A 7,996-nucleotide genomic window follows, 5' to 3' on the forward strand; every position below is an offset into this window, starting at 1 on the left:
CTGTTGCTTCTTGACCTGCACACCGATTTCTCAGGAGACAGGTTAAGTGGTCTGGTATTCCCATCTCTTGAAGAATTTTCCAGTTTGTTGTGATCCACACAGTCAAAGGCTTTGGCGTAGTCAATAAACCAGAGGTAGATGTTTTCCTGGAACTCTCTTGCTTTTTCTATGATCCAACGGATGTTGGCATTTTGATCTCTGGTTCCTCTGCTTTTTCTAAATCCAGCTTGAACATCTGGAAGTTCACTGTTCATGTACTTTTGAAGCCCAGCTTGGAGAATCTTGAGCATTACTTTCCTAGTGTGTGAGATGAGTGCAATTCTGCAGTCGTTTGAACATTCTTTGGCATTGCCTTTCTTTGAGAGTGGAATGAAAACTGACCTTTTCCTGTCCTCTGGGCACTGCTGAGTTTTCCAAATTTTCTGGCATATTGAGTGAAGCACTTTCACAGCATCATCCTTTAGGATTTGAAATAGCTCTGCTGGAATTCCATCACCTCCACTAGCTTTGTTCGTAGTGATGCTTCTTAAGGCCCACTTGACTTCTCATTCCAGGATGTGTGGTGGTAGGTGAGTGATCACACCATTGTGGTTATCTGGGTCATTAAAATCTTTTTTGTATAGTTCTTTTCTATATTCTTGTCACCTCTTCTTAATATCTTCTGCTTCTTTTAGATCCATACCATTTCTGTCCTTTATTGTGTCCATCTTTGCATGAAATGTTCCCTTGGTATCTGATTTTCTTGAAGAGATCTGTAGTCTTTCCAATTCTATTGTTTTCCTCTGTTTCTTTGCACTGTTCACTTAAGAAGGCTTTCTTATCTCTCCCTGCTATTCTTTGGAACTCTGCATTCAGTTGGATATATCTTTCGTTTTCTCCTTTGCCTATCACTTCTCTTCTTTTCTCAGCTATTTCTAAGGCCTACTCAGACAACCATTTTTCCTTTTTGCATTTCTTCTTCTTGGGGATGATCTTGATCGCTGCCTCCTATACAATGTCACAAACCTCCATCATAGTTCTTCAAGCACTCTATCAAATCAAATGCCTTGAATCTATTTGGCACTTCCACTGTATAATCGTAAGGGATTTGATTTCGGTCATACCTGAATGGTCTAGTGGTTTTCCCTACTTTCTTCAATTTAAGGCTGAATTTGGCAAGAAGGAGTTCATGATCTGAGCTACAGTCAGCTCCCGGTCTTGTTTTTGCTGAATATATAGAGAGACGAGCAATGCTTAATATTTGTAGAAATTAAATGAGTTAGCTTATGCAAGATACTGGGCACACGGTAGGCCTGCAGGACATGTGCTTTCCATGGTTCTCTGCTTCTTCCTTCCTTTCTCTACATGTGCTCTGTGTTCTTGTTCTGTCCTCCTTCCAAAACAATGCCATTTCCTTCCTCCCTCTTTTCTCTATTTGTATCTGTATTTTTTTCTTAGTTTTACTTTTCAGTCCTATTCAAATAATTCCCCTGTTTTGTTCTCTAGGCCAACTGTCCTCCTATGTTATGTGCTCCTTTTCCAAGTCTTTGTCAGGCATCTCCTGATGGATGTCTTACCACTCTGGGTTCTTACTTTGCAAACCACAGAAATTGACTCTTACAGATTTAAGCAGAAAAACAACCTATTGAAAAGATGTTGGCTACCTCCCAGCATCCCTGGGAAAGCTGGAAAACAAGGGTAGAAAACAGGCAAGATTGTAGAGAGGTTTCATACTTGGGACTCTGGCCAAAATCACTCAGCAGAGCCAGAGTGGTAAAGACAGCACTGCTGAATGCTGGAGACTGCAGCTTCTAATGGACACTGGAGCTTTACATCTTTGCATCACTAACTCCAGATTCAACCCACAAGACAGGCATGTCTGTTTAGCTAAATCTAGTCTCAGCTGTACCCTAGCAGCAAGAGGAGTGAGAAAGCAAATATTTGGCTTTTTAAACTGCTGTAGTAGGAAGTGGGTTTCTACCTTCTAACCAGACTTAGACAGTGGGGATATTCTCTGGTGTGGGATGAGCACTGAAAAATGGCAAATGCCTACTACAATGTCCTATGAATACCTCAAACTTAACATACCCCACCCAATCTGTATTTTACTCCACCCTCACTCTTCCCACCCTCTGCTCAAACTGGGCTTGCCAGTTGGTTGTCTTATTCAGTCAGTGATATCACAACTCTGATATTTCTTGAGCAATTTTCAGACTCCTCTTCTTCAGGTTAGATCCTACTCCTTCAACCTTCTACATTTATATCTGCTGCTGCTGCTGCTGCTGCTAAGTCGCTTCAGTTGTGTCCGACTCTGTGCGACCCCATAGACGGCAGCCCATCAGGCTCCCCTGTCCCTGGGATTCTCCAGGCAAGAACACTGGAGTGGGTTGCCATTTCCTTCTCCAGCATATGAAAGGGAAAAGTGAAAGTGAAGTCGCTCAGTCGTGTCTGACTCTTTGTGACCCCCTGGACTGCAGCCTTACCAGGCTCCTCCGTCCATGGGATTTTCCAGGCAAGAGTACTGGAGTGGGCTGCCATTGCCTTCTCCGACGTTTATATCTACTTACAAAAGAGATGGGAATACCAGACCATCTGACCTTTCTCTTGAGAAACCTGTATGCAGGTCAGGAAGCAACAGACAGAACTGGACATGGAACAACAGACTGGTTCCAAATAGGAAAAGGAGTACGTCAAGGCTGTATATTGTCACCCTGCTTATTTAACTTATATGCAGAGTACATCATGAGAAACGCTGGGCTGGAAGAAACACAAGCTGGAATCAAGATTGCCGGGAGAAATATCAATAACCTCAGATATGCGGATGACACCACCCTTATGGCAGAAAGTGAAGAAGAGCTAAAGAGCCTCTTGATGAAGGTGAAGGAGGAGAGTGAAAAAGTTGGCTTAAAGCTCAACGTTCAGAAAACTAAGATCATGGCATCTGGTCCCATCACTCCATGGGAAATAGATGGGGAAACAGTGGAAACAGTGTCAGACTTTACTTTTTTGGGCTCCAGAATCACTGCTGATGGTGACTGCAGCCATGAAATTAAAAGACGCTTACTACTTGGAAGGAAGGTTATGGCCAACCTAGATAGCATGTTTAAAAGCAGAGACATTACTTTGCCAACAAAAGTCCGTCTAGTCAAGACTATGGTTTTTCCAGTGGTCATGTATGGATGTGAGAGTTGGACGGTGAAGAAAGCTGAGCGCCGCAGAATTGATGCTTTTGAACTGTGGTGTTGGAGAAGACTCTTGAGAGTTTCTTGGACTGCAAGGAGATCCAATCAATTCATCCTAAAAGAGATCAATCCTGGGTGTTCATTGGAAGTTCTGATGTTGAAGCTGAAGCTCCAATACTTTGGCCACCTCATGCGAAGGGTTGACTCATTGGAAAAGACCCTAATGCTGGGTAGGATTGAGGGCGGGAGGAGAAGGGGACGACAGAGGATGAGATGGTTGGATGGCATCACTGACTCGATGAACATGGGTTTGGGTAGACTCCGGGAGTTGGTGATGGACAGAGAGGCCTGGCGTGCTGCAATTCATGGGGTCGCAGAGAGTCGGACACGACTGAGCGACTGAACTGAACTGACACCAAATGTGCATAATGAGACTTTCTCATTTTTCAAGACTCATCTCAAAAATCACCTCCTCCATGAGCCTTCTCTGATCCTTTAATCAAGATGACTTTCTCCTTCCTTTATGTTCCCATAGCACTAAAATTTGCACTTCTTTAGTTGCTTTTCTGTGATTCTACCTTAATGTGCTGTTAACTCTGAAATCAGGGATACATTCTATTTAACTTTGCCTCCCCGTTGCCTAAACCTAATGCCTTGTACTTAGTAAGTCACTCAAATTACGATTTGTTAGTTGAAATGTTTCATGCTAAAGCTCTTTCTTGTTGTAGATAATTATGCATATCACCAAATCAAAGACAGCATTGAGTATAAACCATATTGTTATATGTGCTGAATAAAATAACTAAATTTTAAAAATTGTCAACAAATTCACAATATGATACATCATTGACTGTAAGATGCATCCTGATTTTTTAAATGTAAAAATGTATAAAAAATTTGCACCTAAGAATTTATGAAGGAAGTAGTTATCATTGTTGTTTAATGGTTTAATAGCAATATAATTTATTCTACAAAGCCATTAGTTATGGATAATTTGCAGTATATTAAAAAACAGAAATAATTATTTTGAGTTAGATTCTCTCGAAACCCCATAGAATGGATACTTACACTAATCCACTTATGCTTCATTTATTCTTGGTGCTTATGCATTTGACAAATGTCTTCTCTGTTATCAGGAATGTTTTCTTTAAATATTATAGTATTTACCATATTATGGTATTCTTTAGGTATAAGGCTTGGGTCCAAAACTAATGAGGCTTCATTTAAATTACATGATTTGAATGTCAGGGTCCCTACATTTGAGAAGGTGGCTTTTCACTTGTTTTTGTTTATTCCTGCTCTCTCTAATCTGAGGTTCTGGGAGAGGCTTGGGAAAGAAGAACAGGGCTCTGGACTCATGACCTGGGATAGGGAGGTGGGAAGCCACAAAGAGGGGACTCTGTACAAGTGGCTAGACACACAGAAGTTCTGGCCTGGGAAAATTTCCTAGGAGAAATCACCTCACCAAAAGAGCCACAAATAGTATATATAGTGTTTTCTACGTAAAAAGAAAACGTTGCCCAGAGTAAAATCTGTTGCTTCTAACTCAGATTGACTTAGGTTGTTCTCGATCATACCTCTGACAGCCCCAATTGCACAGATGATAAGAGCTGCAGAGACATTTCAGCTCAATTTATCAAGAGCACAGAAACAGGAAAGAGATGAATGATTGGTGATATATTCATTAAAATGAAAAAATTTTTTAAATGTCCTACTGCTTGCTGTGTGGTTTTTGCTTCAAAAATTATGGGCAAATGGAAATATTTTAAATTTAATGTTCTCTTTTTCTTCTTCCTCCTTCCCTCCCCACCCCAAGGCCAAATCTAATGGATTCCACTTTTTGCTGTATAAGTAAGACAGCGTTGTGCCCAGAGTTCCTCTCCTCCAGAGGTAGGTAAGGGAATTTATCAACTTTATGTCCATCCCATCCCCCATCCCTCCCACGCGGATACTTAAAATAACTGTGGAGTCATTGTACCAGAGGCTTCCTCAGCCAGCAGAGTTTCCTAACAAGGCAAGTGGGGAACAGGCTCTTCTGGGTGAAAATGAAGCTTCATTGCTTATGTTTTGTTTAACCACAGCCATTTTGTCATTTTGAAAAACCTGAGGCTACTTTGAGGCTTGGTTTTCTTGAAGGTTTCTGTGAATGTTCCCAGTTGATATATTAGCAAAAGTTCATTTAGTCAAAATGCCATATGCGTTTTGGGAAGCAAAGAAAGCTTTTTTGTTTTTTAAGACAAACGTTTCCTTAAAATATTTCATTATTTAAATTCACCTACAAGTATCTGGACCTTCAGACTGGTATTTATTTTGCTTGATTTCCCATTCACCAGAAACAGAAAATATTAAAAATTGCTCTGCACACTTTCAGGAGCAGCTTTCACAAGGGTAATAGCTGTTAACATCGTTTAAATTTGGGAGTAATTCGTTCCTTATGTAACAAAATATTTCAAAAAGCATCAGAGTACAAGAGAGAGTGCACTTGTCAAAAACAAGGCTTTTAGTATGGGAATAAATTATTTAAATCATGTTGCTTCTCAAAGCCCAGAGGACAAAACTAGGGAAGTGGGGGCCTGGGGATTGAATGAGATTTAAGGTCTCTAGGCTTCAGTTAGAAAACATCTTGGATGCAATCTGTTATTTTGAGAACATTAAACTGATTTATGGTTAACATATAAGAGTTCATGTGACTTGCTATTTTCAGTTCTATTGATTGCAATGACTTCAAAGAAATCTGTAGACCAGTTTCTCCAAGTATGGTCCCAGATCAGCAGCATAAGTATCTTGTTAGAAATGCAAATTCTCACCCCTGCCCGGAACTGATGAATCAAAACTCTGGGGATGGGGCTTGGCAGACTGTGTTTTAACAAGGCTTCCAGGGGTCTCGTGAATGCTAAGCTTTGAGAACTACTGGTCTAAGAATGGTCTTAGCTAAATAATTTTCCTAAAGAATATATCTTTTTTCACCCATATTGATAATTTGAAATTGGCTTACCAGATAAATAACCTTCTTGTCTATTCCTATCAAATGCATCTACAAACAAGTACCACTTGAGAATATTGAAGTGCATGGAGTTTAAAGTGATCCTTATATGCAGGCATGTACTGTTATACGTTATTCTAACACTGGTCCACATCCCAAATAAATTATTTGGGAAACTCAAGGCAAGCATACCCATTGCAATCTTGAGCATCTAGGTGGATGGAGGCCTTCCTAAAATGTAGCCATTCCCACGCATACAGTTTATCCTCTGGTGTCTATGCCTTTGCATATGCTGTTCTCCTTGCCTGGAATACCATTCTTGCTCGTTAACCTGTCCTGTTCCTCCTCCTTCAGTCCTGAAGAGGCCTTTCCTCAACTCCTAAATTGGTACCTGTTCCTTAGCTTGTCCATAGCTTGTAACAACATGTGGTTTTATATATATATATTTTTTTTCTTCTTTTTTTTTTTGGTCTCTCTGTGCACCAGCTTAGATACTACTTGAGTGGAGGGTTATCTTTAATAACTGTATACCTCAGTACCTAGCACAGTACCTGATCGGATTGGGGCATAATAACATTCTGAATAAATGAATGACTTAAAACCACATGTCACATATACAGACAAATTGTCAGTGCTCAGAAAGAAATTAAAGATGCTATGCTCTCAAATATCACCCTTGTGGGATAATTTCTCTTCTCCTTTAAATATTGTTCATTAAAGAATTAAACAGTCCAGAGATTATATTAGCAGTGTACTGTGTTTTATATAGAATATTCAGAAGATATGAATAAGGGGTTAATAAACTCCTAGGAGAGCTAATTTCAAAGGATTTTATTTTTTGAAGAACTGTCACACCCTATTGTTTCATTTTATGGAACTGTATTCATCTACCTCAGGCTAAGTGTGCATATTAGGAATATTTCACAATTTTAAACAGTGAGAATGGTAATGAATGTTTCAAAAGAAAGTTGAAGGCAGAGGTATTGTGTCAGTTCCTAGTAAGGTGATTGAATGAATAAGGATTAATGCTAATTGTTTGGAAGCTAGATAAAATGTAGAGAAAAACTCAGTAGTCTAATAGGAGCAAAATGAATGGAATAAGCACAATTAGATTAAACAAATTAATGAAATGATAAAAAATGAACAGAGAGGGCCAGGTGTCACTGAGGGTCTATTTGCGCACTAAATATGTTGGGGAAACTGCTATGGTGAATATTTGGAAGAAATTTGCACCATGAGTTGCAAAATACTCACAACTTGGTACTGCATTTCCATTTTTTTTTTTTTTTTTTTGATCCTTCAGTTCTAGTGGATTAGAAGACATCTTTCTCCCCAAATGAGTGTGAACCAACTGGTAAAATGGACATTTTTTTCGGGATGCTTATCATAGATAGTAATGGGTAGGAAGGATTGGCATCCCCATCTCTGAGATCATTTTGGAAAATCTACTCTTAAACCCAAGACCAGATGTAGAAGGATATCCATTGTCCTTCCTTGAAAGAATAGTGTTGGTTTAAAAAGATGGCATGCAAACAGGAGCATGGTGCTAACATATGTAGGGAAGAAAACAATTTGATTTTACTATTTCCAGCTCTTCATTGTCAATATTCTTAGATGATAAACCTGGGGAAGCAAATGGAGGAAGAAGTGATTGTACTAGAAGGGAAGAAGAAAGTTCTTGTTGAATGCTTAATAGTAAAGTCTAAGAATGATTCAAGTACTCTCTTGTATAGGGCATCACTCGGGGAACTTGTGATGTTTATTAAAATACAGAATTTTCTTATCCAATACCTGCTAAAAGGCAAAATAATTTCTTAACTTCTTATACCAGAACTAGAGATAGGGACAGTTT

General features: G+C 39.4%; 1 protein-coding gene across 1 annotated transcript in view; it reads left to right on the forward strand.

Moving 5' to 3' along the window:
• Window positions 1-7,265, forward strand: part of LOC145535772 (uncharacterized) — a 172,084-nt gene extending 164,819 nt beyond the window's left edge. The window contains exon 6 of the mRNA XM_081564112.1: window positions 4,978-7,265. The gene's annotated coding sequence lies outside the window, so the exon portion shown is untranslated. The remainder of the gene's footprint in view (window positions 1-4,977) is intronic.
• The last annotated feature ends 731 nt before the right edge of the window (window positions 7,266-7,996 follow it).

Source organism: Giraffa tippelskirchi, chromosome X (genome assembly GCF_054371585.1).
Source record: "Giraffa tippelskirchi isolate mGirTip1 chromosome X, T2T-mGirTip1v1.2.pri, whole genome shotgun sequence".
Taxonomy (NCBI): Eukaryota; Metazoa; Chordata; class Mammalia; order Artiodactyla; family Giraffidae; genus Giraffa; species Giraffa tippelskirchi.